This window comes from Medicago sativa, chromosome 4 (assembly GCF_051527215.1).
Source record: "Medicago sativa cultivar Bolivia chromosome 4, Bolivia_mono, whole genome shotgun sequence".
Lineage (NCBI taxonomy): Eukaryota > Viridiplantae > Streptophyta > Magnoliopsida > Fabales > Fabaceae > Medicago > Medicago sativa.
The window spans coordinates 31,479,060-31,500,761 of NC_140752.1; the positions used below are offsets into that span (position 1 = coordinate 31,479,060).

At 36.8% G+C, this 21,702-nt stretch overlaps 61 non-coding genes and 1 pseudogene across 61 annotated transcripts; all 62 read right to left on the reverse strand.

The window, feature by feature from the left end:
* Window positions 1-60: 60 nt before the first annotated feature.
* On the reverse strand, window positions 61-179 carry LOC146927929 (5S ribosomal RNA). The gene has a single exon (XR_015009311.1). It is a non-coding gene; the product is annotated as a 5S ribosomal RNA (ribosomal RNA).
* A 229-nt stretch (window positions 180-408) lies between these two features.
* Window positions 409-527, reverse strand: LOC146927930 (5S ribosomal RNA). Its single transcript, XR_015009312.1, has one exon. It is a non-coding gene; the product is annotated as a 5S ribosomal RNA (ribosomal RNA).
* Window positions 528-755: 228 nt separating this feature from the next.
* LOC146927931 (5S ribosomal RNA) lies at window positions 756-874 on the reverse strand. Its single transcript, XR_015009313.1, has one exon. It is a non-coding gene; the product is annotated as a 5S ribosomal RNA (ribosomal RNA).
* Window positions 875-1,103: 229 nt separating this feature from the next.
* LOC146927932 (5S ribosomal RNA) lies at window positions 1,104-1,222 on the reverse strand. Its single transcript, XR_015008887.1, has one exon. It is a non-coding gene; the product is annotated as a 5S ribosomal RNA (ribosomal RNA).
* Window positions 1,223-1,451: 229 nt separating this feature from the next.
* On the reverse strand, window positions 1,452-1,570 carry LOC146927933 (5S ribosomal RNA). The gene has a single exon (XR_015008812.1). It is a non-coding gene; the product is annotated as a 5S ribosomal RNA (ribosomal RNA).
* Window positions 1,571-1,831: 261 nt separating this feature from the next.
* On the reverse strand, window positions 1,832-1,950 carry LOC146927934 (5S ribosomal RNA). The gene has a single exon (XR_015009314.1). It is a non-coding gene; the product is annotated as a 5S ribosomal RNA (ribosomal RNA).
* Window positions 1,951-2,179: 229 nt separating this feature from the next.
* On the reverse strand, window positions 2,180-2,298 carry LOC146927935 (5S ribosomal RNA). The gene has a single exon (XR_015009315.1). It is a non-coding gene; the product is annotated as a 5S ribosomal RNA (ribosomal RNA).
* A 229-nt stretch (window positions 2,299-2,527) lies between these two features.
* Window positions 2,528-2,646, reverse strand: LOC146927936 (5S ribosomal RNA). The gene has a single exon (XR_015008867.1). It is a non-coding gene; the product is annotated as a 5S ribosomal RNA (ribosomal RNA).
* Window positions 2,647-2,875: 229 nt separating this feature from the next.
* On the reverse strand, window positions 2,876-2,994 carry LOC146927937 (5S ribosomal RNA). Its single transcript, XR_015009316.1, has one exon. It is a non-coding gene; the product is annotated as a 5S ribosomal RNA (ribosomal RNA).
* Window positions 2,995-3,223: 229 nt separating this feature from the next.
* LOC146927938 (5S ribosomal RNA) lies at window positions 3,224-3,342 on the reverse strand. Its single transcript, XR_015009317.1, has one exon. It is a non-coding gene; the product is annotated as a 5S ribosomal RNA (ribosomal RNA).
* Window positions 3,343-3,571: 229 nt separating this feature from the next.
* Window positions 3,572-3,690, reverse strand: LOC146927939 (5S ribosomal RNA). The gene has a single exon (XR_015008881.1). It is a non-coding gene; the product is annotated as a 5S ribosomal RNA (ribosomal RNA).
* Window positions 3,691-3,919: 229 nt separating this feature from the next.
* On the reverse strand, window positions 3,920-4,038 carry LOC146927940 (5S ribosomal RNA). Its single transcript, XR_015009318.1, has one exon. It is a non-coding gene; the product is annotated as a 5S ribosomal RNA (ribosomal RNA).
* Window positions 4,039-4,267: 229 nt separating this feature from the next.
* Window positions 4,268-4,386, reverse strand: LOC146927941 (5S ribosomal RNA). Its single transcript, XR_015008888.1, has one exon. It is a non-coding gene; the product is annotated as a 5S ribosomal RNA (ribosomal RNA).
* A 229-nt stretch (window positions 4,387-4,615) lies between these two features.
* Window positions 4,616-4,734, reverse strand: LOC146927942 (5S ribosomal RNA). Its single transcript, XR_015008813.1, has one exon. It is a non-coding gene; the product is annotated as a 5S ribosomal RNA (ribosomal RNA).
* A 261-nt stretch (window positions 4,735-4,995) lies between these two features.
* On the reverse strand, window positions 4,996-5,114 carry LOC146927943 (5S ribosomal RNA). The gene has a single exon (XR_015009319.1). It is a non-coding gene; the product is annotated as a 5S ribosomal RNA (ribosomal RNA).
* Window positions 5,115-5,343: 229 nt separating this feature from the next.
* LOC146927944 (5S ribosomal RNA) lies at window positions 5,344-5,462 on the reverse strand. Its single transcript, XR_015009320.1, has one exon. It is a non-coding gene; the product is annotated as a 5S ribosomal RNA (ribosomal RNA).
* Window positions 5,463-5,691: 229 nt separating this feature from the next.
* Window positions 5,692-5,810, reverse strand: LOC146927945 (5S ribosomal RNA). The gene has a single exon (XR_015008868.1). It is a non-coding gene; the product is annotated as a 5S ribosomal RNA (ribosomal RNA).
* A 229-nt stretch (window positions 5,811-6,039) lies between these two features.
* LOC146927946 (5S ribosomal RNA) lies at window positions 6,040-6,158 on the reverse strand. Its single transcript, XR_015009321.1, has one exon. It is a non-coding gene; the product is annotated as a 5S ribosomal RNA (ribosomal RNA).
* Window positions 6,159-6,387: 229 nt separating this feature from the next.
* Window positions 6,388-6,506, reverse strand: LOC146927947 (5S ribosomal RNA). The gene has a single exon (XR_015009322.1). It is a non-coding gene; the product is annotated as a 5S ribosomal RNA (ribosomal RNA).
* A 229-nt stretch (window positions 6,507-6,735) lies between these two features.
* Window positions 6,736-6,854, reverse strand: LOC146927948 (5S ribosomal RNA). Its single transcript, XR_015009323.1, has one exon. It is a non-coding gene; the product is annotated as a 5S ribosomal RNA (ribosomal RNA).
* Window positions 6,855-7,083: 229 nt separating this feature from the next.
* LOC146927949 (5S ribosomal RNA) lies at window positions 7,084-7,202 on the reverse strand. Its single transcript, XR_015009324.1, has one exon. It is a non-coding gene; the product is annotated as a 5S ribosomal RNA (ribosomal RNA).
* A 229-nt stretch (window positions 7,203-7,431) lies between these two features.
* On the reverse strand, window positions 7,432-7,550 carry LOC146927950 (5S ribosomal RNA). Its single transcript, XR_015009326.1, has one exon. It is a non-coding gene; the product is annotated as a 5S ribosomal RNA (ribosomal RNA).
* Window positions 7,551-7,779: 229 nt separating this feature from the next.
* Window positions 7,780-7,898, reverse strand: LOC146927951 (5S ribosomal RNA). Its single transcript, XR_015009327.1, has one exon. It is a non-coding gene; the product is annotated as a 5S ribosomal RNA (ribosomal RNA).
* Window positions 7,899-8,127: 229 nt separating this feature from the next.
* On the reverse strand, window positions 8,128-8,246 carry LOC146927952 (5S ribosomal RNA). Its single transcript, XR_015009328.1, has one exon. It is a non-coding gene; the product is annotated as a 5S ribosomal RNA (ribosomal RNA).
* A 229-nt stretch (window positions 8,247-8,475) lies between these two features.
* Window positions 8,476-8,594, reverse strand: LOC146927953 (5S ribosomal RNA). The gene has a single exon (XR_015009329.1). It is a non-coding gene; the product is annotated as a 5S ribosomal RNA (ribosomal RNA).
* A 229-nt stretch (window positions 8,595-8,823) lies between these two features.
* Window positions 8,824-8,942, reverse strand: LOC146927954 (5S ribosomal RNA). Its single transcript, XR_015009330.1, has one exon. It is a non-coding gene; the product is annotated as a 5S ribosomal RNA (ribosomal RNA).
* A 229-nt stretch (window positions 8,943-9,171) lies between these two features.
* On the reverse strand, window positions 9,172-9,290 carry LOC146927955 (5S ribosomal RNA). Its single transcript, XR_015009331.1, has one exon. It is a non-coding gene; the product is annotated as a 5S ribosomal RNA (ribosomal RNA).
* Window positions 9,291-9,519: 229 nt separating this feature from the next.
* On the reverse strand, window positions 9,520-9,638 carry LOC146927956 (5S ribosomal RNA). Its single transcript, XR_015009332.1, has one exon. It is a non-coding gene; the product is annotated as a 5S ribosomal RNA (ribosomal RNA).
* A 229-nt stretch (window positions 9,639-9,867) lies between these two features.
* On the reverse strand, window positions 9,868-9,986 carry LOC146927957 (5S ribosomal RNA). The gene has a single exon (XR_015009333.1). It is a non-coding gene; the product is annotated as a 5S ribosomal RNA (ribosomal RNA).
* Window positions 9,987-10,215: 229 nt separating this feature from the next.
* On the reverse strand, window positions 10,216-10,334 carry LOC146927958 (5S ribosomal RNA). Its single transcript, XR_015009334.1, has one exon. It is a non-coding gene; the product is annotated as a 5S ribosomal RNA (ribosomal RNA).
* A 229-nt stretch (window positions 10,335-10,563) lies between these two features.
* Window positions 10,564-10,682, reverse strand: LOC146927959 (5S ribosomal RNA). Its single transcript, XR_015009335.1, has one exon. It is a non-coding gene; the product is annotated as a 5S ribosomal RNA (ribosomal RNA).
* A 229-nt stretch (window positions 10,683-10,911) lies between these two features.
* Window positions 10,912-11,030, reverse strand: LOC146927960 (5S ribosomal RNA). Its single transcript, XR_015009337.1, has one exon. It is a non-coding gene; the product is annotated as a 5S ribosomal RNA (ribosomal RNA).
* Window positions 11,031-11,259: 229 nt separating this feature from the next.
* On the reverse strand, window positions 11,260-11,378 carry LOC146927961 (5S ribosomal RNA). The gene has a single exon (XR_015009338.1). It is a non-coding gene; the product is annotated as a 5S ribosomal RNA (ribosomal RNA).
* A 229-nt stretch (window positions 11,379-11,607) lies between these two features.
* On the reverse strand, window positions 11,608-11,726 carry LOC146927962 (5S ribosomal RNA). Its single transcript, XR_015009339.1, has one exon. It is a non-coding gene; the product is annotated as a 5S ribosomal RNA (ribosomal RNA).
* Window positions 11,727-11,955: 229 nt separating this feature from the next.
* On the reverse strand, window positions 11,956-12,074 carry LOC146927963 (5S ribosomal RNA). The gene has a single exon (XR_015009340.1). It is a non-coding gene; the product is annotated as a 5S ribosomal RNA (ribosomal RNA).
* A 229-nt stretch (window positions 12,075-12,303) lies between these two features.
* LOC146927964 (5S ribosomal RNA) lies at window positions 12,304-12,422 on the reverse strand. The gene has a single exon (XR_015009341.1). It is a non-coding gene; the product is annotated as a 5S ribosomal RNA (ribosomal RNA).
* A 229-nt stretch (window positions 12,423-12,651) lies between these two features.
* LOC146927965 (5S ribosomal RNA) lies at window positions 12,652-12,770 on the reverse strand. The gene has a single exon (XR_015009342.1). It is a non-coding gene; the product is annotated as a 5S ribosomal RNA (ribosomal RNA).
* Window positions 12,771-12,999: 229 nt separating this feature from the next.
* Window positions 13,000-13,118, reverse strand: LOC146927966 (5S ribosomal RNA). Its single transcript, XR_015009343.1, has one exon. It is a non-coding gene; the product is annotated as a 5S ribosomal RNA (ribosomal RNA).
* A 229-nt stretch (window positions 13,119-13,347) lies between these two features.
* On the reverse strand, window positions 13,348-13,466 carry LOC146927967 (5S ribosomal RNA). Its single transcript, XR_015009344.1, has one exon. It is a non-coding gene; the product is annotated as a 5S ribosomal RNA (ribosomal RNA).
* A 229-nt stretch (window positions 13,467-13,695) lies between these two features.
* LOC146927968 (5S ribosomal RNA) lies at window positions 13,696-13,814 on the reverse strand. Its single transcript, XR_015009345.1, has one exon. It is a non-coding gene; the product is annotated as a 5S ribosomal RNA (ribosomal RNA).
* Window positions 13,815-14,043: 229 nt separating this feature from the next.
* LOC146927969 (5S ribosomal RNA) lies at window positions 14,044-14,162 on the reverse strand. Its single transcript, XR_015009346.1, has one exon. It is a non-coding gene; the product is annotated as a 5S ribosomal RNA (ribosomal RNA).
* Window positions 14,163-14,391: 229 nt separating this feature from the next.
* LOC146927970 (5S ribosomal RNA) lies at window positions 14,392-14,510 on the reverse strand. Its single transcript, XR_015009348.1, has one exon. It is a non-coding gene; the product is annotated as a 5S ribosomal RNA (ribosomal RNA).
* A 229-nt stretch (window positions 14,511-14,739) lies between these two features.
* On the reverse strand, window positions 14,740-14,858 carry LOC146927971 (5S ribosomal RNA). Its single transcript, XR_015009349.1, has one exon. It is a non-coding gene; the product is annotated as a 5S ribosomal RNA (ribosomal RNA).
* A 229-nt stretch (window positions 14,859-15,087) lies between these two features.
* On the reverse strand, window positions 15,088-15,206 carry LOC146927972 (5S ribosomal RNA). The gene has a single exon (XR_015009350.1). It is a non-coding gene; the product is annotated as a 5S ribosomal RNA (ribosomal RNA).
* A 229-nt stretch (window positions 15,207-15,435) lies between these two features.
* On the reverse strand, window positions 15,436-15,554 carry LOC146927973 (5S ribosomal RNA). Its single transcript, XR_015009351.1, has one exon. It is a non-coding gene; the product is annotated as a 5S ribosomal RNA (ribosomal RNA).
* A 229-nt stretch (window positions 15,555-15,783) lies between these two features.
* On the reverse strand, window positions 15,784-15,902 carry LOC146927974 (5S ribosomal RNA). The gene has a single exon (XR_015009352.1). It is a non-coding gene; the product is annotated as a 5S ribosomal RNA (ribosomal RNA).
* A 229-nt stretch (window positions 15,903-16,131) lies between these two features.
* Window positions 16,132-16,250, reverse strand: LOC146927975 (5S ribosomal RNA). Its single transcript, XR_015009353.1, has one exon. It is a non-coding gene; the product is annotated as a 5S ribosomal RNA (ribosomal RNA).
* Window positions 16,251-16,479: 229 nt separating this feature from the next.
* Window positions 16,480-16,598, reverse strand: LOC146927976 (5S ribosomal RNA). The gene has a single exon (XR_015009354.1). It is a non-coding gene; the product is annotated as a 5S ribosomal RNA (ribosomal RNA).
* A 229-nt stretch (window positions 16,599-16,827) lies between these two features.
* Window positions 16,828-16,946, reverse strand: LOC146927977 (5S ribosomal RNA). The gene has a single exon (XR_015009355.1). It is a non-coding gene; the product is annotated as a 5S ribosomal RNA (ribosomal RNA).
* A 229-nt stretch (window positions 16,947-17,175) lies between these two features.
* Window positions 17,176-17,294, reverse strand: LOC146927978 (5S ribosomal RNA). Its single transcript, XR_015009356.1, has one exon. It is a non-coding gene; the product is annotated as a 5S ribosomal RNA (ribosomal RNA).
* A 229-nt stretch (window positions 17,295-17,523) lies between these two features.
* On the reverse strand, window positions 17,524-17,642 carry LOC146927979 (5S ribosomal RNA). The gene has a single exon (XR_015009358.1). It is a non-coding gene; the product is annotated as a 5S ribosomal RNA (ribosomal RNA).
* Window positions 17,643-17,871: 229 nt separating this feature from the next.
* On the reverse strand, window positions 17,872-17,990 carry LOC146927980 (5S ribosomal RNA). Its single transcript, XR_015009360.1, has one exon. It is a non-coding gene; the product is annotated as a 5S ribosomal RNA (ribosomal RNA).
* Window positions 17,991-18,219: 229 nt separating this feature from the next.
* LOC146927981 (5S ribosomal RNA) lies at window positions 18,220-18,338 on the reverse strand. The gene has a single exon (XR_015009361.1). It is a non-coding gene; the product is annotated as a 5S ribosomal RNA (ribosomal RNA).
* A 229-nt stretch (window positions 18,339-18,567) lies between these two features.
* LOC146927982 (5S ribosomal RNA) lies at window positions 18,568-18,686 on the reverse strand. Its single transcript, XR_015009362.1, has one exon. It is a non-coding gene; the product is annotated as a 5S ribosomal RNA (ribosomal RNA).
* Window positions 18,687-18,915: 229 nt separating this feature from the next.
* Window positions 18,916-19,034, reverse strand: LOC146927983 (5S ribosomal RNA). Its single transcript, XR_015009363.1, has one exon. It is a non-coding gene; the product is annotated as a 5S ribosomal RNA (ribosomal RNA).
* Window positions 19,035-19,263: 229 nt separating this feature from the next.
* Window positions 19,264-19,382, reverse strand: LOC146927984 (5S ribosomal RNA). The gene has a single exon (XR_015009364.1). It is a non-coding gene; the product is annotated as a 5S ribosomal RNA (ribosomal RNA).
* Window positions 19,383-19,611: 229 nt separating this feature from the next.
* Window positions 19,612-19,730, reverse strand: LOC146927985 (5S ribosomal RNA). Its single transcript, XR_015009365.1, has one exon. It is a non-coding gene; the product is annotated as a 5S ribosomal RNA (ribosomal RNA).
* Window positions 19,731-19,959: 229 nt separating this feature from the next.
* Window positions 19,960-20,078, reverse strand: LOC146927986 (5S ribosomal RNA). Its single transcript, XR_015009366.1, has one exon. It is a non-coding gene; the product is annotated as a 5S ribosomal RNA (ribosomal RNA).
* Window positions 20,079-20,307: 229 nt separating this feature from the next.
* LOC146927987 (5S ribosomal RNA) lies at window positions 20,308-20,426 on the reverse strand. The gene has a single exon (XR_015009367.1). It is a non-coding gene; the product is annotated as a 5S ribosomal RNA (ribosomal RNA).
* A 229-nt stretch (window positions 20,427-20,655) lies between these two features.
* On the reverse strand, window positions 20,656-20,774 carry LOC146927988 (5S ribosomal RNA). Its single transcript, XR_015009368.1, has one exon. It is a non-coding gene; the product is annotated as a 5S ribosomal RNA (ribosomal RNA).
* Window positions 20,775-21,003: 229 nt separating this feature from the next.
* On the reverse strand, window positions 21,004-21,136 carry LOC146927989 (5S ribosomal RNA; annotated as a pseudogene).
* A 229-nt stretch (window positions 21,137-21,365) lies between these two features.
* Window positions 21,366-21,484, reverse strand: LOC146927990 (5S ribosomal RNA). Its single transcript, XR_015009369.1, has one exon. It is a non-coding gene; the product is annotated as a 5S ribosomal RNA (ribosomal RNA).
* Between the last annotated feature and the right edge of the window lie 218 nt (window positions 21,485-21,702).

Here is a 21,702-nt window from a genome sequence, read left to right on the forward strand (position 1 = left end):
CAAAAAGAACACGAAATTTTGGCAAAAAGAGGTGCAAAGAACACGAAATTTTGGCAAAAAGAGGTGCAACACAAGGACTTCCCAGGAGGTCACCCATCCTAGTACTACTCTCGCCCAAGCACGCTTAACTGCGGAGTTCTGATGGGATCCGGTGCATTAGTGCTGGTATGATCGCACCTGAAAGTAAAGCGTTGTAATTGTATATATGCATTTCTAAGTTTATTTTTCATTAAAGACGTCAAATTACGCTAATTAAAGAATAGAGTGTTAGGTTGCGTTAATTAACGAAAAAAATGAAATACAATCGAAGTTTATTTTTCAAAAACGACGTAAAATTACGCTAATTAACAAAAAGAACACGAAATTTTGGCAAAAAGAGGTGCAAAGAACACGAAATTTTGGCAAAAAGAGGTGCAACACAAGGACTTCCCAGGAGGTCACCCATCCTAGTACTACTCTCGCCCAAGCACGCTTAACTGCGGAGTTCTGATGGGATCCGGTGCATTAGTGCTGGTATGATCGCACCTGAAAGTAAAGCGTTGTAATTGTATATATGCATTTCTAAGTTTATTTTTCATTAAAGACGTCAAATTACGCTAATTAAAGAATAGAGAGTTAGGTTGCGTTAATTAACGAAAAAATGAAATACAATCGAAGTTTATTTTTCAAAAACGACGTAAAATTACGCTAATTAACAAAAAGAACACGAAATTTTGGCAAAAAGAGGTGCAAAGAACACGAAATTTTGGCAAAAAGAGGTGCAACACAAGGACTTCCCAGGAGGTCACCCATCCTAGTACTACTCTCGCCCAAGCACGCTTAACTGCGGAGTTCTGATGGGATCCGGTGCATTAGTGCTGGTATGATCGCACCTGAAAGTAAAGCGTTGTAATTGTATATATGCATTTCTAAGTTTATTTTTCATTAAAGACGTCAAATTACGCTAATTAAAGAATAGAGAGTTAGGTTGCGTTAATTAACGAAAAAAATGAAATACAATCGAAGTTTATTTTTCAAAAACGACGTAAAATTACGCTAATTAACAAAAAGAACACGAAATTTTGGCAAAAAGAGGTGCAAAGAACACGAAATTTTGGCAAAAAGAGGTGCAACACAAGGACTTCCCAGGAGGTCACCCATCCTAGTACTACTCTCGCCCAAGCACGCTTAACTGCGGAGTTCTGATGGAATCCGGTGCATTAGTGCTGGTATGATCGCACCTGAAAGTAAAGCGTTGTAATTGTATATATGCATTTCTAAGTTTATTTTTCATTAAAGACGTCAAATTACGCTAATTAAAGAATAGAGTGTTAGGTTGCGTTAATTAACGAAAAAAATGAAATACAATCGAAGTTTATTTTTCAAAAACGACGTAAAATTACGCTAATTAACAAAAAGAACACGAAATTTTGGCAAAAAGAGGTGCAAAGAACACGAAATTTTGGCAAAAAGAGGTGCAACACAAGGACTTCCCAGAAGGTCACCCATCCTAGTACTACTCTCGCCCAAGCACGCTTAACTGCGGAGTTCTGATGGGATCCGGTGCATTAGTGCTGGTATGATCGCACCTGAAAGTAAAGCGTTGTAATTGTATATATGCATTTCTAAGTTTATTTTTCATTAAAGACGTCAAATTACGCTAATTAAAGAATAGAGTGTTAGGTTGCGTTAATTAACGAAAAAAATGAAATACAATCGAAGTTTATTTTTCAAAAACGACGTAAAATTACGCTAATTAACAAAAAGAACACGAAATTTTGGCAAAAAGAGGTGCAAAGAACACGAAATTTTGGCAAAAAGAGGTGCAAAGAACACGAAATTTTGGCAAAAAGAGGTGCAACACAAGGACTTCCCAGGAGGTCACCCATCCTAGTACTACTCTCGCCCAAGCACGCTTAACTGCGGAGTTCTGATGGGATCCGGTGCATTAGTGCTGGTATGATCGCACCTGAAAGTAAAGCGTTGTAATTGTATATATGCATTTCTAAGTTTATTTTTCATTAAAGACGTCAAATTACGCTAATTAAAGAATAGAGTGTTAGGTTGCGTTAATTAACGAAAAAAATGAAATACAATCGAAGTTTATTTTTCAAAAACGACGTAAAATTACGCTAATTAACAAAAAGAACACGAAATTTTGGCAAAAAGAGGTGCAAAGAACACGAAATTTTGGCAAAAAGAGGTGCAACACAAGGACTTCCCAGGAGGTCACCCATCCTAGTACTACTCTCGCCCAAGCACGCTTAACTGCGGAGTTCTGATGGGATCCGGTGCATTAGTGCTGGTATGATCGCACCTGAAAGTAAAGCGTTGTAATTGTATATATGCATTTCTAAGTTTATTTTTCATTAAAGACGTCAAATTACGCTAATTAAAGAATAGAGAGTTAGGTTGCGTTAATTAACGAAAAAAATGAAATACAATCGAAGTTTATTTTTCAAAAACGACGTAAAATTACGCTAATTAACAAAAAGAACACGAAATTTTGGCAAAAAGAGGTGCAAAGAACACGAAATTTTGGCAAAAAGAGGTGCAACACAAGGACTTCCCAGGAGGTCACCCATCCTAGTACTACTCTCGCCCAAGCACGCTTAACTGCAGAGTTCTGATGGGATCCGGTGCATTAGTGCTGGTATGATCGCACCTGAAAGTAAAGCGTTGTAATTGTATATATGCATTTCTAAGTTTATTTTTCATTAAAGACGTCAAATTACGCTAATTAAAGAATAGAGAGTTAGGTTGCGTTAATTAACGAAAAAAATGAAATACAATCGAAGTTTATTTTTCAAAAACGACGTAAAATTACGCTAATTAACAAAAAGAACACGAAATTTTGGCAAAAAGAGGTGCAAAGAACACGAAATTTTGGCAAAAAGAGGTGCAACACAAGGACTTCCCAGGAGGTCACCCATCCTAGTACTACTCTCGCCCAAGCACGCTTAACTGCGGAGTTCTGATGGGATCCGGTGCATTAGTGCTGGTATGATCGCACCTGAAAGTAAAGCGTTGTAATTGTATATATGCATTTCTAAGTTTATTTTTCATTAAAGACGTCAAATTACGCTAATTAAAGAATAGAGTGTTAGGTTGCGTTAATTAACGAAAAAAATGAAATACAATCGAAGTTTATTTTTCAAAAACGACGTAAAATTACGCTAATTAACAAAACGAACACGAAATTTTGGCAAAAAGAGGTGCAAAGAACACGAAATTTTGGCAAAAAGAGGTGCAACACAAGGACTTCCCAGGAGGTCACCCATCCTAGTACTACTCTCGCCCAAGCACGCTTAACTGCGGAGTTCTGATGGGATCCGGTGCATTAGTGCTGGTATGATCGCACCTGAAAGTAAAGCGTTGTAATTGTATATATGCATTTCTAAGTTTATTTTTCATTAAAGACGTCAAATTACGCTAATTAAAGAATAGAGAGTTAGGTTGCGTTAATTAACGAAAAAAATGAAATACAATCGAAGTTTATTTTTCAAAAACGACGTAAAATTACGCTAATTAACAAAAAGAACACGAAATTTTGGCAAAAAGAGGTGCAAAGAACACGAAATTTTGGCAAAAAGTGGTGCAACACAAGGACTTCCCAGGAGGTCACCCATCCTAGTACTACTCTCGCCCAAGCACGCTTAACTGCGGAGTTCTGATGGGATCCGGTGCATTAGTGCTGGTATGATCGCACCTGAAAGTAAAGCGTTGTAATTGTATATATGCATTTCTAAGTTTATTTTTCATTAAAGACGTCAAATTACGCTAATTAAAGAATAGAGAGTTAGGTTGCGTTAATTAACGAAAAAAATGAAATACAATCGAAGTTTATTTTTCAAAAACGACGTAAAATTACGCTAATTAACAAAAAGAACACGAAATTTTGGCAAAAAGAGGTGCAAAGAACACGAAATTTTGGCAAAAAGAGGTGCAACACAAGGACTTCCCAGGAGGTCACCCATCCTAGTACTACTCTCGCCCAAGCACGCTTAACTGCGGAGTTCTGATGGGATCCGGTGCATTAGTGCTGGTATGATCGCACCTGAAAGTAAAGCGTTGTAATTGTATATATGCATTTCTAAGTTTATTTTTCATTAAAGACGTCAAATTACGCTAATTAAAGAATAGAGAGTTAGGTTGCGTTAATTAACGAAAAAAATGAAATACAATCGAAGTTTATTTTTCAAAAACGACGTAAAATTACGCTAATTAACAAAAAGAACACGAAATTTTGGCAAAAAGAGGTGCAAAGAACACGAAATTTTGGCAAAAAGAGGTGCAACACAAGGACTTCCCAGGAGGTCACCCATCCTAGTACTACTCTCGCCCAAGCACGCTTAACTGCGGAGTTCTGATGGAATCCGGTGCATTAGTGCTGGTATGATCGCACCTGAAAGTAAAGCGTTGTAATTGTATATATGCATTTCTAAGTTTATTTTTCATTAAAGACGTCAAATTACGCTAATTAAAGAATAGAGTGTTAGGTTGCGTTAATTAACGAAAAAAATGAAATACAATCGAAGTTTATTTTTCAAAAACGACGTAAAATTACGCTAATTAACAAAAAGAACACGAAATTTTGGCAAAAAGAGGTGCAAAGAACACGAAATTTTGGCAAAAAGAGGTGCAACACAAGGACTTCCCAGAAGGTCACCCATCCTAGTACTACTCTCGCCCAAGCACGCTTAACTGCGGAGTTCTGATGGGATCCGGTGCATTAGTGCTGGTATGATCGCACCTGAAAGTAAAGCGTTGTAATTGTATATATGCATTTCTAAGTTTATTTTTCATTAAAGACGTCAAATTACGCTAATTAAAGAATAGAGTGTTAGGTTGCGTTAATTAACGAAAAAAATGAAATACAATCGAAGTTTATTTTTCAAAAACGACGTAAAATTACGCTAATTAACAAAAAGAACACGAAATTTTGGCAAAAAGAGGTGCAAAGAACACGAAATTTTGGCAAAAAGAGGTGCAAAGAACACGAAATTTTGGCAAAAAGAGGTGCAACACAAGGACTTCCCAGGAGGTCACCCATCCTAGTACTACTCTCGCCCAAGCACGCTTAACTGCGGAGTTCTGATGGGATCCGGTGCATTAGTGCTGGTATGATCGCACCTGAAAGTAAAGCGTTGTAATTGTATATATGCATTTCTAAGTTTATTTTTCATTAAAGACGTCAAATTACGCTAATTAAAGAATAGAGTGTTAGGTTGCGTTAATTAACGAAAAAAATGAAATACAATCGAAGTTTATTTTTCAAAAACGACGTAAAATTACGCTAATTAACAAAAAGAACACGAAATTTTGGCAAAAAGAGGTGCAAAGAACACGAAATTTTGGCAAAAAGAGGTGCAACACAAGGACTTCCCAGGAGGTCACCCATCCTAGTACTACTCTCGCCCAAGCACGCTTAACTGCGGAGTTCTGATGGGATCCGGTGCATTAGTGCTGGTATGATCGCACCTGAAAGTAAAGCGTTGTAATTGTATATATGCATTTCTAAGTTTATTTTTCATTAAAGACGTCAAATTACGCTAATTAAAGAATAGAGAGTTAGGTTGCGTTAATTAACGAAAAAAATGAAATACAATCGAAGTTTATTTTTCAAAAACGACGTAAAATTACGCTAATTAACAAAAAGAACACGAAATTTTGGCAAAAAGAGGTGCAAAGAACACGAAATTTTGGCAAAAAGAGGTGCAACACAAGGACTTCCCAGGAGGTCACCCATCCTAGTACTACTCTCGCCCAAGCACGCTTAACTGCAGAGTTCTGATGGGATCCGGTGCATTAGTGCTGGTATGATCGCACCTGAAAGTAAAGCGTTGTAATTGTATATATGCATTTCTAAGTTTATTTTTCATTAAAGACGTCAAATTACGCTAATTAAAGAATAGAGAGTTAGGTTGCGTTAATTAACGAAAAAAATGAAATACAATCGAAGTTTATTTTTCAAAAACGACGTAAAATTACGCTAATTAACAAAAAGAACACGAAATTTTGGCAAAAAGAGGTGCAAAGAACACGAAATTTTGGCAAAAAGAGGTGCAACACAAGGACTTCCCAGGAGGTCACCCATCCTAGTACTACTCTCGCCCAAGCACGCTTAACTGCGGAGTTCTGATGGGATCCGGTGCATTAGTGCTGGTATGATCGCACCTGAAAGTAAAGCGTTGTAATTGTATATATGCATTTCTAAGTTTATTTTTCATTAAAGACGTCAAATTACGCTAATTAAAGAATAGAGTGTTAGGTTGCGTTAATTAACGAAAAAAATGAAATACAATCGAAGTTTATTTTTCAAAAACGACGTAAAATTACGCTAATTAACAAAACGAACACGAAATTTTGGCAAAAAGAGGTGCAAAGAACACGAAATTTTGGCAAAAAGAGGTGCAACACAAGGACTTCCCAGGAGGTCACCCATCCTAGTACTACTCTCGCCCAAGCACGCTTAACTGCGGAGTTCTGATGGGATCCGGTGCATTAGTGCTGGTATGATCGCACCTGAAAGTAAAGCGTTGTAATTGTATATATGCATTTCTAAGTTTATTTTTCATTAAAGACGTCAAATTACGCTAATTAAAGAATAGAGAGTTAGGTTGCGTTAATTAACGAAAAAAATGAAATACAATCGAAGTTTATTTTTCAAAAACGACGTAAAATTACGCTAATTAACAAAAAGAACACGAAATTTTGGCAAAAAGAGGTGCAAAGAACACGAAATTTTGGCAAAAAGAGGTGCAACACAAGGACTTCCCAGGAGGTCACCCATCCTAGTACTACTCTCGCCCAAGCACGCTTAACTGCGGAGTTCTGATGGGATCCGGTGCATTAGTGCTGGTATGATCGCACCTGAAAGTAAAGCGTTGTAATTGTATATATGCATTTCTAAGTTTATTTTTCATTAAAGACGTCAAATTACGCTAATTAAAGAATAGAGAGTTAGGTTGCGTTAATTAACGAAAAAAATGAAATACAATCGAAGTTTATTTTTCAAAAACGACGTAAAATTACGCTAATTAACAAAAAGAACACGAAATTTTGGCAAAAAGAGGTGCAAAGAACACGAAATTTTGGCAAAAAGAGGTGCAACACAAGGACTTCCCAGGAGGTCACCCATCCTAGTACTACTCTCGCCCAAGCACGCTTAACTGCGGAGTTCTGATGGGATCCGGTGCATTAGTGCTGGTATGATCGCACCTGAAAGTAAAGCGTTGTAATTGTATATATGCATTTCTAAGTTTATTTTTCATTAAAGACGTCAAATTACGCTAATTAAAGAATAGAGTGTTAGGTTGCGTTAATTAACGAAAAAAATGAAATACAATCGAAGTTTATTTTTCAAAAACGACGTAAAATTACGCTAATTAACAAAAAGAACACGAAATTTTGGCAAAAAGAGGTGCAAAGAACACGAAATTTTGGCAAAAAGAGGTGCAACACAAGGACTTCCCAGGAGGTCACCCATCCTAGTACTACTCTCGCCCAAGCACGCTTAACTGCGGAGTTCTGATGGGATCCGGTGCATTAGTGCTGGTATGATCGCACCTGAAAGTAAAGCGTTGTAATTGTATATATGCATTTCTAAGTTTATTTTTCATTAAAGACGTCAAATTACGCTAATTAAAGAATAGAGAGTTAGGTTGCGTTAATTAACGAAAAAAATGAAATACAATCGAAGTTTATTTTTCAAAAACGACGTAAAATTACGCTAATTAACAAAAAGAACACGAAATTTTGGCAAAAAGAGGTGCAAAGAACACGAAATTTTGGCAAAAAGAGGTGCAACACAAGGACTTCCCAGGAGGTCACCCATCCTAGTACTACTCTCGCCCAAGCACGCTTAACTGCGGAGTTCTGATGGGATCCGGTGCATTAGTGCTGGTATGATCGCACCTGAAAGTAAAGCGTTGTAATTGTATATAGGCATTTCTAAGTTTATTTTTCATTAAAGACGTCAAATTACGCTAATTAAAGAATAGAGAGTTAGGTTGCGTTAATTAACGAAAAAAATGAAATACAATCGAAGTTTATTTTTCAAAAACGACGTAAAATTACGCTAATTAACAAAAAGAACACGAAATTTTGGCAAAAAGAGGTGCAAAGAACACGAAATTTTGGCAAAAAGAGGTGCAACACAAGGACTTCCCAGGAGGTCACCCATCCTAGTACTACTCTCGCCCAAGCACGCTTAACTGCGGAGTTCTGATGGGATCCGGTGCATTAGTGCTGGTATGATCGCACCTGAAAGTAAAGCGTTGTAATTGTATATATGCATTTCTAAGTTTATTTTTCATTAAAGACGTCAAATTACGCTAATTAAAGAATAGAGAGTTAGGTTGCGTTAATTAACGAAAAAAATGAAATACAATCGAAGTTTATTTTTCAAAAACGACGTAAAATTACGCTAATTAACAAAAAGAACACGAAATTTTGGCAAAAAGAGGTGCAAAGAACACGAAATTTTGGCAAAAAGAGGTGCAACACAAGGACTTCCCAGGAGGTCACCCATCCTAGTACTACTCTCGCCCAAGCACGCTTAACTGCGGAGTTCTGATGGGATCCGGTGCATTAGTGCTGGTATGATCGCACCTGAAAGTAAAGCGTTGTAATTGTATATATGCATTTCTAAGTTTATTTTTCATTAAAGACGTCAAATTACGCTAATTAAAGAATAGAGAGTTAGGTTGCGTTAATTAACGAAAAAAATGAAATACAATCGAAGTTTATTTTTCAAAAACGACGTAAAATTACGCTAATTAACAAAAAGAACACGAAATTTTGGCAAAAAGAGGTGCAAAGAACACGAAATTTTGGCAAAAAGAGGTGCAACACAAGGACTTCCCAGGAGGTCACCCATCCTAGTACTACTCTCGCCCAAGCACGCTTAACTGCGGAGTTCTGATGGGATCCGGTGCATTAGTGCTGGTATGATCGCACCTGAAAGTAAAGCGTTGTAATTGTATATATGCATTTCTAAGTTTATTTTTCATTAAAGACGTCAAATTACGCTAATTAAAGAATAGAGTGTTAGGTTGCGTTAATTAACGAAAAAAATGAAATACAATCGAAGTTTATTTTTCAAAAACGACGTAAAATTACGCTAATTAACAAAAAGAACACGAAATTTTGGCAAAAAGAGGTGCAAAGAACACGAAATTTTGGCAAAAAGAGGTGCAACACAAGGACTTCCCAGGAGGTCACCCATCCTAGTACTACTCTCGCCCAAGCACGCTTAACTGCGGAGTTCTGATGGGATCCGGTGCATTAGTGCTGGTATGATCGCACCTGAAAGTAAAGCGTTGTAATTGTATATATGCATTTCTAAGTTTATTTTTCATTAAAGACGTCAAATTACGCTAATTAAAGAATAGAGAGTTAGGTTGCGTTAATTAACGAAAAAAATGAAATACAATCGAAGTTTATTTTTCAAAAACGACGTAAAATTACGCTAATTAACAAAAAGAACACGAAATTTTGGCAAAAAGAGGTGCAAAGAACACGAAATTTTGGCAAAAAGAGGTGCAACACAAGGACTTCCCAGGAGGTCACCCATCCTAGTACTACTCTCGCCCAAGCACGCTTAACTGCGGAGTTCTGATGGGATCCGGTGCATTAGTGCTGGTATGATCGCACCTGAAAGTAAAGCGTTGTAATTGTATATATGCATTTCTAAGTTTATTTTTCATTAAAGACGTCAAATTACGCTAATTAAAGAATAGAGAGTTAGGTTGCGTTAATTAACGAAAAAAATGAAATACAATCGAAGTTTATTTTTCAAAAACGACGTAAAATTACGCTAATTAACAAAAAGAACACGAAATTTTGGCAAAAAGAGGTGCAAAGAACACGAAATTTTGGCAAAAAGAGGTGCAACACAAGGACTTCCCAGGAGGTCACCCATCCTAGTACTACTCTCGCCCAAGCACGCTTAACTGCGGAGTTCTGATGGGATCCGGTGCATTAGTGCTGGTATGATCGCACCTGAAAGTAAAGCGTTGTAATTGTATATATGCATTTCTAAGTTTATTTTTCATTAAAGACGTCAAATTACGCTAATTAAAGAATAGAGAGTTAGGTTGCGTTAATTAACGAAAAAAATGAAATACAATCGAAGTTTATTTTTCAAAAACGACGTAAAATTACGCTAATTAACAAAAAGAACACGAAATTTTGGCAAAAAGAGGTGCAAAGAACACGAAATTTTGGCAAAAAGAGGTGCAACACAAGGACTTCCCAGGAGGTCACCCATCCTAGTACTACTCTCGCCCAAGCACGCTTAACTGCGGAGTTCTGATGGGATCCGGTGCATTAGTGCTGGTATGATCGCACCTGAAAGTAAAGCGTTGTAATTGTATATATGCATTTCTAAGTTTATTTTTCATTAAAGACGTCAAATTACGCTAATTAAAGAATAGAGAGTTAGGTTGCGTTAATTAACGAAAAAAATGAAATACAATCGAAGTTTATTTTTCAAAAACGACGTAAAATTACGCTAATTAACAAAAAGAACACGAAATTTTGGCAAAAAGAGGTGCAAAGAACACGAAATTTTGGCAAAAAGAGGTGCAACACAAGGACTTCCCAGGAGGTCACCCATCCTAGTACTACTCTCGCCCAAGCACGCTTAACTGCGGAGTTCTGATGGGATCCGGTGCATTAGTGCTGGTATGATCGCACCTGAAAGTAAAGCGTTGTAATTGTATATATGCATTTCTAAGTTTATTTTTCATTAAAGACGTCAAATTACGCTAATTAAAGAATAGAGAGTTAGGTTGCGTTAATTAACGAAAAAAATGAAATACAATCGAAGTTTATTTTTCAAAAACGACGTAAAATTACGCTAATTAACAAAAAGAACACGAAATTTTGGCAAAAAGAGGTGCAAAGAACACGAAATTTTGGCAAAAAGAGGTGCAACACAAGGACTTCCCAGGAGGTCACCCATCCTAGTACTACTCTCGCCCAAGCACGCTTAACTGCGGAGTTCTGATGGGATCCGGTGCATTAGTGCTGGTATGATCGCACCTGAAAGTAAAGCGTTGTAATTGTATATATGCATTTCTAAGTTTATTTTTCATTAAAGACGTCAAATTACGCTAATTAAAGAATAGAGAGTTAGGTTGCGTTAATTAACGAAAAAAATGAAATACAATCGAAGTTTATTTTTCAAAAACGACGTAAAATTACGCTAATTAACAAAAAGAACACGAAATTTTGGCAAAAAGAGGTGCAAAGAACACGAAATATTGGCAAAAAGAGGTGCAACACAAGGACTTCCCAGGAGGTCACCCATCCTAGTACTACTCTCGCCCAAGCACGCTTAACTGCGGAGTTCTGATGGGATCCGGTGCATTAGTGCTGGTATGATCGCACCTGAAAGTAAAGCGTTGTAATTGTATATATGCATTTCTAAGTTTATTTTTCATTAAAGACGTCAAATTACGCTAATTAAAGAATAGAGAGTTAGGTTGCGTTAATTAACGAAAAAAATGAAATACAATCGAAGTTTATTTTTCAAAAACGACGTAAAATTACGCTAATTAACAAAAAGAACACGAAATTTTGGCAAAAAGAGGTGCAAAGAACACGAAATTTTGGCAAAAAGAGGTGCAACACAAGGACTTCCCAGGAGGTCACCCATCCTAGTACTACTCTCGCCCAAGCACGCTTAACTGCGGAGTTCTGATGGGATCCGGTGCATTAGTGCTGGTATGATCGCACCTGAAAGTAAAGCGTTGTAATTGTATATATGCATTTCTAAGTTTATTTTTCATTAAAGACGTCAAATTACGCTAATTAAAGAATAGAGTGTTAGGTTGCGTTAATTAACGAAAAAAAAGAAATACAATCGAAGTTTATTTTTCAAAAACGACGTAAAATTACGCTAATTAACAAAAAGAACACGAAATTTTGGCAAAAAGAGGTGCAAAGAACACGAAATTTTGGCAAAAAGAGGTGCAACACAAGGACTTCCCAGGAGGTCACCCATCCTAGTACTACTCTCGCCCAAGCACGCTTAACTGCGGAGTTCTGATGGGATCCGGTGCATTAGTGCTGGTATGATCGCACCTGAAAGTAAAGCGTTGTAATTGTATATATGCATTTCTAAGTTTATTTTTCATTAAAGACGTCAAATTACGCTAATTAAAGAATAGAGTGTTAGGTTGCGTTAATTAACGAAAAAAATGAAATACAATCGAAGTTTATTTTTCAAAAACGACGTAAAATTACGCTAATTAACAAAAAGAACACGAAATTTTGGCAAAAAGAGGTGCAAAGAACACGAAATTTTGGCAAAAAGAGGTGCAACACAAGGACTTCCCAGGAGGTCACCCATCCTAGTACTACTCTCGCCCAAGCACGCTTAACTGCGGAGTTCTGATGGGATCCGGTGCATTAGTGCTGGTATGATCGCACCTGAAAGTAAAGCGTTGTAATTGTATATATGCATTTCTAAGTTTATTTTTCATTAAAGACGTCAAATTACGCTAATTAAAGAATAGAGAGTTAGGTTGCGTTAATTAACGAAAAAAATGAAATACAATCGAAGTTTATTTTTCAAAAACGACGTAAAATTACGCTAATTAACAAAAAGAACACGAAATTTTGGCAAAAAGAGGTGCAAAGAACACGAAATTTTGGCAAAAAGAGGTGCAACACAAGGACTTCCCAGGAGGTCACCCATCCTAGTACTACTCTCGCCCAAGCACGCTTAACTGCGGAGTTCTGATGGGATCCGGTGCATTAGTGCTGGTATGATCGCACCTGAAAGTAAAGCGTTGTAATTGTATATAGGCATTTCTAAGTTTATTTTTCATTAAAGACGTCAAATTACGCTAATTAAAGAATAGAGAGTTAGGTTGCGTTAATTAACGAAAAAAATGAAATACAATCGAAGTTTATTTTTCAAAAACGACGTAAAATTACGCTAATTAACAAAAAGAACACGAAATTTTGGCAAAAAGAGGTGCAAAGAACACGAAATTTTGGCAAAAAGAGGTGCAACACAAGGACTTCCCAGGAGGTCACCCATCCTAGTACTACTCTCGCCCAAGCACGCTTAACTGCGGAGTTCTGATGGGATCCGGTGCATTAGTGCTGGTATGATCGCACCTGAAAGTAAAGCGTTGTAATTGTATATATGCATTTCTAAGTTTATTTTTCATTAAAGACGTCAAATTACGCTAATTAAAGAATAGAGAGTTAGGTTGCGTTAATTAACGAAAAAAATGAAATACAATCGAAGTTTATTTTTCAAAAACGACGTAAAATTACGCTAATTAACAAAAAGAACACGAAATTTTGGCAAAAAGAGGTGCAAAGAACACGAAATTTTGGCAAAAAGAGGTGCAACACAAGGACTTCCCAGGAGGTCACCCATCCTAGTACTACTCTCGCCCAAGCACGCTTAACTGCGGAGTTCTGATGGGATCCGGTGCATTAGTGCTGGTATGATCGCACCTGAAAGTAAAGCGTTGTAATTGTATATATGCATTTCTAAGTTTATTTTTCATTAAAGACGTCAAATTACGCTAATTAAAGAATAGAGAGTTAGGTTGCGTTAATTAACGAAAAAAATGAAATACAATCGAAGTTTATTTTTCAAAAACGACGTAAAATTACGCTAATTAACAAAAAGAACACGAAATTTTGGCAAAAAGAGGTGCAAAGAACACGAAATTTTGGCAAAAAGAGGTGCAACACAAGGACTTCCCAGGAGGTCACCCATCCTAGTACTACTCTCGCCCAAGCACGCTTAACTGCGGAGTTCTGATGGGATCCGGTGCATTAGTGCTGGTATGATCGCACCTGAAAGTAAAGCGTTGTAATTGTATATATGCATTTCTAAGTTTATTTTTCATTAAAGACGTCAAATTACGCTAATTAAAGAATAGAGAGTTAGGTTGCGTTAATTAACGAAAAAAATGAAATACAATCGAAGTTTATTTTTCAAAAACGACGTAAAATTACGCTAATTAACAAAAAGAACACGAAATTTTGGCAAAAAGAGGTGCAAAGAACACGAAATTTTGGCAAAAAGAGGTGCAACACAAGGACTTCCCAGGAGGTCACCCATCCTAGTACTACTCTCGCCCAAGCACGCTTAACTGCGGAGTTCTGATGGGATCCGGTGCATTAGTGCTGGTATGATCGCACCTGAAAGTAAAGCGTTGTAATTGTATATATGCATTTCTAAGTTTATTTTTCATTAAAGACGTCAAATTACGCTAATTAAAGAATAGAGAGTTAGGTTGCGTTAATTAACGAAAAAAATGAAATACAATCGAAGTTTATTTTTCAAAAACGACGTAAAATTACGCTAATTAACAAAAAGAACACGAAATTTTGGCAAAAAGAGGTGCAAAGAACACGAAATTTTGGCAAAAAGAGGTGCAACACAAGGACTTCCCAGGAGGTCACCCATCCTAGTACTACTCTCGCCCAAGCACGCTTAACTGCGGAGTTCTGATGGGATCCGGTGCATTAGTGCTGGTATGATCGCACCTGAAAGTAAAGCGTTGTAATTGTATATATGCATTTCTAAGTTTATTTTTCATTAAAGACGTCAAATTACGCTAATTAAAGAATAGAGAGTTAGGTTGCGTTAATTAACGAAAAAAATGAAATACAATCGAAGTTTATTTTTCAAAAACGACGTAAAATTACGCTAATTAACAAAAAGAACACGAAATTTTGGCAAAAAGAGGTGCAAAGAACACGAAATTTTGGCAAAAAGAGGTGCAACACAAGGACTTCCCAGGAGGTCACCCATCCTAGTACTACTCTCGCCCAAGCACGCTTAACTGCGGAGTTCTGATGGGATCCGGTGCATTAGTGCTGGTATGATCGCACCTGAAAGTAAAGCGTTGTAATTGTATATATGCATTTCTAAGTTTATTTTTCATTAAAGACGTCAAATTACGCTAATTAAAGAATAGAGAGTTAGGTTGCGTTAATTAACGAAAAAAATGAAATACAATCGAAGTTTATTTTTCAAAAACGACGTAAAATTACGCTAATTAACAAAAAGAACACGAAATTTTGGCAAAAAGAGGTGCAAAGAACACGAAATTTTGGCAAAAAGAGGTGCAACACAAGGACTTCCCAGGAGGTCACCCATCCTAGTACTACTCTCGCCCAAGCACGCTTAACTGCGGAGTTCTGATGGGATCCGGTGCATTAGTGCTGGTATGATCGCACCTGAAAGTAAAGCGTTGTAATTGTATATATGCATTTCTAAGTTTATTTTTCATTAAAGACGTCAAATTACGCTAATTAAAGAATAGAGAGTTAGGTTGCGTTAATTAACGAAAAAAATGAAATACAATCGAAGTTTATTTTTCAAAAACGACGTAAAATTACGCTAATTAACAAAAAGAACACGAAATTTTGGCAAAAAGAGGTGCAAAGAACACGAAATTTTGGCAAAAAGAGGTGCAACACAAGGACTTCCCAGGAGGTCACCCATCCTAGTACTACTCTCGCCCAAGCACGCTTAACTGCGGAGTTCTGATGGGATCCGGTGCATTAGTGCTGGTATGATCGCACCTGAAAGTAAAGCGTTGTAATTGTATATATGCATTTCTAAGTTTATTTTTCATTAAAGACGTCAAATTACGCTAATTAAAGAATAGAGTGTTAGGTTGCGTTAATTAACGAAAAAAAAGAAATACAATCGAAGTTTATTTTTCAAAAACGACGTAAAATTACGCTAATTAACAAAAAGAACACGAAATTTTGGCAAAAAGAGGTGCAAAGAACACGAAATTTTGGCAAAAAGAGGTGCAACACAAGGACTTCCCAGGAGGTCACCCATCCTAGTACTACTCTCGCCCAAGCACGCTTAACTGCGGAGTTCTGATGGGATCCGGTGCATTAGTGCTGGTATGATCGCACCTGAAAGTAAAGCGTTGTAATTGTATATATGCATTTCTAAGTTTATTTTTCATTAAAGACGTCAAATTACGCTAATTAAAGAATAGAGTGTTAGGTTGCGTTAATTAACGAAAAAAATGAAATACAATCGAAGTTTATTTTTCAAAAACGACGTAAAATTACGCTAATTAACAAAAAGAACACGAAATTTTGGCAAAAAGAGGTGCAAAGAACACGAAATTTTGGCAAAAAGAGGTGCAACACAAGGACTTCCCAGGAGGTCACCCATCCTAGTACTACTCTCGCCCAAGCACGCTTAACTGCGGAGTTCTGATGGGATCCGGTGCATTAGTGCTGGTATGATCGCACCTGAAAGTAAAGCGTTGTAATTGTATATATGCATTTCTAAGTTTATTTTTCATTAAAGACGTCAAATTACGCTAATTAAAGAATAGAGAGTTAGGTTGCGTTAATTAACGAAAAAAATGAAATACAATCGAAGTTTATTTTTCAAAAACGACGTAAAATTACGCTAATTAACAAAAAGAACACGAAATTTTGGCAAAAAGAGGTGCAAAGAACACGAAATTTTGGCAAAAAGAGGTGCAACACAAGGACTTCCCAGGAGGTCACCCATCCTAGTACTACTCTCGCCCAAGCACGCTTAACTGCGGAGTTCTGATGGGATCCGGTGCATTAGTGCTGGTATGATCGCACCTGAAAGTAAAGCGTTGTAATTGTATATAGGCATTTCTAAGTTTATTTTTCATTAAAGACGTCAAATTACGCTAATTAAAGAATAGAGAGTTAGGTTGCGTTAATTAACGAAAAAAATGAAATACAATCGAAGTTTATTTTTCAAAAACGACGTAAAATTACGCTAATTAACAAAAAGAACACGAAATTTTGGCAAAAAGAGGTGCAAAGAACACGAAATTTTGGCAAAAAGAGGTGCAACACAAGGACTTCCCAGGAGGTCACCCATCCTAGTACTACTCTCGCCCAAGCACGCTTAACTGCGGAGTTCTGATGGGATCCGGTGCATTAGTGCTGGTATGATCGCACCTGAAAGTAAAGCGTTGTAATTGTATATATGCATTTCTAAGTTTATTTTTCATTAAAGACGTCAAATTACGCTAATTAAAGAATAGAGAGTTAGGTTGCGTTAATTAACGAAAAAAATGAAATACAATCGAAGTTTATTTTTCAAAAACGACGTAAAATTACGCTAATTAACAAAAAGAACACGAAATTTTGGCAAAAAGAGGTGCAAAGAACACGAAATTTTGGCAAAAAGAGGTGCAACACAAGGACTTCCCAGGAGGTCACCCATCCTAGTACTACTCTCGCCCAAGCACGCTTAACTGCGGAGTTCTGATGGGATCCGGTGCATTAGTGCTGGTATGATCGCACCTGAAAGTAAAGCGTTGTAATTGTATATATGCATTTCTAAGTTTATTTTTCATTAAAGACGTCAAATTACGCTAATTAAAGAATAGAGAGTTAGGTTGCGTTAATTAACGAAAAAAATGAAATACAATCGAAGTTTATTTTTCAAAAACGACGTAAAATTACGCTAATTAACAAAAAGAACACGAAATTTTGGCAAAAAGAGGTGCAAAGAACACGAAATTTTGGCAAAAAGAGGTGCAACACAAGGACTTCCCAGGAGGTCACCCATCCTAGTACTACTCTCGCCCAAGCACGCTTAACTGCGGAGTTCTGATGGGATCCGGTGCATTAGTGCTGGTATGATCGCACCTGAAAGTAAAGCGTTGTAATTGTATATATGCATTTCTAAGTTTATTTTTCATTAAAGACGTCAAATTACGCTAATTAAAGAATAGAGAGTTAGGTTGCGTTAATTAACGAAAAAAATGAAATACAATCGAAGTTTATTTTTCAAAAACGACGTAAAATTACGCTAATTAACAAAAAGAACACGAAATTTTGGCAAAAAGAGGTGCAAAGAACACGAAATTTTGGCAAAAAGAGGTGCAACACAAGGACTTCCCAGGAGGTCACCCATCCTAGTACTACTCTCGCCCAAGCACGCTTAACTGCGGAGTTCTGATGGGATCCGGTGCATTAGTGCTGGTATGATCGCACCTGAAAGTAAAGCGTTGTAATTGTATATAGGCATTTCTAAGTTTATTTTTCATTAAAGACGTCAAATTACGCTAATTAAAGAATAGAGAGTTAGGTTGCGTTAATTAACGAAAAAAATGAAATACAATCGAAGTTTATTTTTCAAAAACGACGTAAAATTACGCTAATTAACAAAAAGAACACGAAATTTTGGCAAAAAGAGGTGCAAAGAACACGAAATTTTGGCAAAAAGAGGTGCAACACAAGGACTTCCCAGGAGGTCACCCATCCTAGTACTACTCTCGCCCAAGCACGCTTAACTGCGGAGTTCTGATGGGATCCGGTGCATTAGTGCTGGTATGATCGCACCTGAAAGTAAAGCGTTGTAATTGTATATATGCATTTCTAAGTTTATTTTTCATTAAAGACGTCAAATTACGCTAATTAAAGAATAGAGAGTTAGGTTGCGTTAATTAACGAAAAAAATGAAATACAATCGAAGTTTATTTTTCAAAAACGACGTAAAATTACGCTAATTAACAAAAAGAACACGAAATTTTGGCAAAAAGAGGTGCAAAGAACACGAAATTTTGGCAAAAAGAGGTGCAACACAAGGACTTCCCAGGAGGTCACCCATCCTAGTACTACTCTCGCCCAAGCACGCTTAACTGCGGAGTTCTGATGGGATCCGGTGCATTAGTGCTGGTATGATCGCACCTGAAAGTAAAGCGTTGTAATTGTATATATGCATTTCTAAGTTTATTTTTCATTAAAGACGTCAAATTACGCTAATTAAAGAATAGAGAGTTAGGTTGCGTTAATTAACGAAAAAAATGAAATACAATCGAAGTTTATTTTTCAAAAACGACGTAAAATTACGCTAATTAACAAAAAGAACACGAAATTTTGGCAAAAAGAGGTGCAAAGAACACGAAATTTTGGCAAAAAGAGGTGCAACACAAGGACTTCCCAGGAGGTCACCCATCCTAGTACTACTCTCGCCCAAGCACGCTTAACTGCGGAGTTCTGATGGGATCCGGTGCATTAGTGCTGGTATGATCGCACCTGAAAGTAAAGCGTTGTAATTGTATATATGCATTTCTAAGTTTATTTTTCATTAAAGACGTCAAATTACGCTAATTAAAGAATAGAGAGTTAGGTTGCGTTAATTAACGAAAAAAATGAAATACAATCGAAGTTTATTTTTCAAAAACGACGTAAAATTACGCTAATTAACAAAAAGAACACGAAATTTTGGCAAAAAGAGGTGCAAAGAACACGAAATTTTGGCAAAAAGAGGTGCAACACAAGGACTTCCCAGGAGGTCACCCATCCTAGTACTACTCTCGCCCAAGCACGCTTAACTGCGGAGTTCTGATGGGATCCGGTGCATTAGTGCTGGTATGATCGCACCTGAAAGTAAAGCGTTGTAATTGTATATATGCATTTCTAAGTTTATTTTTCATTAAAGACGTCAAATTACGCTAATTAAAGAATAGAGAGTTAGGTTGCGTTAATTAACGAAAAAAATGAAATACAATCGAAGTTTATTTTTCAAAAACGACGTAAAATTACGCTAATTAACAAAAAGAACACGAAATTTTGGCAAAAAGAGGTGCAAAGAACACGAAATTTTGGCAAAAAGAGGTGCAACACAAGGACTTCCCAGGAGGTCACCCATCCTAGTACTACTCTCGCCCAAGCACGCTTAACTGCGGAGTTCTGATGGGATCCGGTGCATTAGTGCTGGTATGATCGCACCTGAAAGTAAAGCGTTGTAATTGTATATATGCATTTCTAAGTTTATTTTTCATTAAAGACGTCAAATTACGCTAATTAAAGAATAGAGAGTTAGGTTGCGTTAATTAACGAAAAAAATGAAATACAATCGAAGTTTATTTTTCAAAAACGACGTAAAATTACGCTAATTAACAAAAAGAACACGAAATTTTGGCAAAAAGAGGTGCAAAGAACACGAAATTTTGGCAAAAAGAGGTGCAACACAAGGACTTCCCAGGAGGTCACCCATCCTAGTACTACTCTCGCCCAAGCACGCTTAACTGCGGAGTTCTGATGGGATCCGGTGCATTAGTGCTGGTATGATCGCACCTGAAAGTAAAGCGTTGTAATTGTATATATGCATTTCTAAGTTTATTTTTCATTAAAGACGTCAAATTACGCTAATTAAAGAATAGAGAGTTAGGTTGCGTTAATTAACGAAAAAAATGAAATACAATCGAAGTTTATTTTTCAAAAACGACGTAAAATTACGCTAATTAACAAAAAGAACACGAAATTTTGGCAAAAAGAGGTGCAAAGAACACGAAATTTTGGCAAAAAGAGGTGCAACACAAGGACTTCCCAGGAGGTCACCCATCCTAGTACTACTCTCGCCCAAGCACGCTTAACTGCGGAGTTCTGATGGGATCCGGTGCATTAGTGCTGGTATGATCGCACCTGAAAGTAAAGCGTTGTAATTGTATATATGCATTTCTAAGTTTATTTTTCATTAAAGACGTCAAATTACGCTAATTAAAGAATAGAGAGTTAGGTTGCGTTAATTAACGAAAAAAATGAAATACAATCGAAGTTTATTTTTCAAAAACGACGTAAAATTACGCTAATTAACAAAAAGAACACGAAATTTTGGCAAAAAGAGGTGCAAAGAACACGAAATTTTGGCAAAAAGAGGTGCAACACAAGGACTTCCCAGGAGGTCACCCATCCTAGTACTACTCTCGCCCAAGCACGCTTAACTGCGGAGTTCTGATGGGATCCGGTGCATTAGTGCTGGTATGATCGCACCTGAAAGTAAAGCGTTGTAATTGTATATATGCATTTCTAAGTTTATTTTTCATTAAAGACGTCAAATTACGCTAATTAAAGAATAGAGAGTTAGGTTGCGTTAATTAACGAAAAAAATGAAATACAATCGAAGTTTATTTTTCAAAAACGACGTAAAATTACGCTAATTAACAAAAAGAACACGAAATTTTGGCAAAAAGAGGTGCAAAGAACACGAAATTTTGGCAAAAAGAGGTGCAACACAAGGACTTCCCAGGAGGTCACCCATCCTAGTACTACTCTCGCAGTACTACTCTCGCCCAAGCACGCTTAACTGCGGAGTTCTGATGGGATCCGGTGCATTAGTGCTGGTATGATCGCACCTGAAAGTAAAGCGTTGTAATTGTATATATGCATTTCTAAGTTTATTTTTCATTAAAGACGTCAAATTACGCTAATTAAAGAATAGAGAGTTAGGTTGCGTTAATTAACGAAAAAAATGAAATACAATCGAAGTTTATTTTTCAAAAACGACGTAAAATTACGCTAATTAACAAAAAGAACACGAAATTTTGGCAAAAAGAGGTGCAAAGAACACGAAATTTTGGCAAAAAGAGGTGCAACACAAGGACTTCCCAGGAGGTCACCCATCCTAGTACTACTCTCGCCCAAGCACGCTTAACTGCGGAGTTCTGATGGGATCCGGTGCATTAGTGCTGGTATGATCGCACCTGAAAGTAAAGCGTTGTAATTGTATATATGCATTTCTAAGTTTATTTTTCATTAAAGACGTCAAATTACGCTAATTAAAGAATAGAGTGTTAGGTTGCGTTAATTAACGAAAAAAATGAAATACAATCGAAGTTTATTTTTCAAAAACGACGTAAAATTACGCTAATTAACAAAAAGAACACGAAATTTTGGCAAAAAGAGGTGCAAAGAACACGAAAT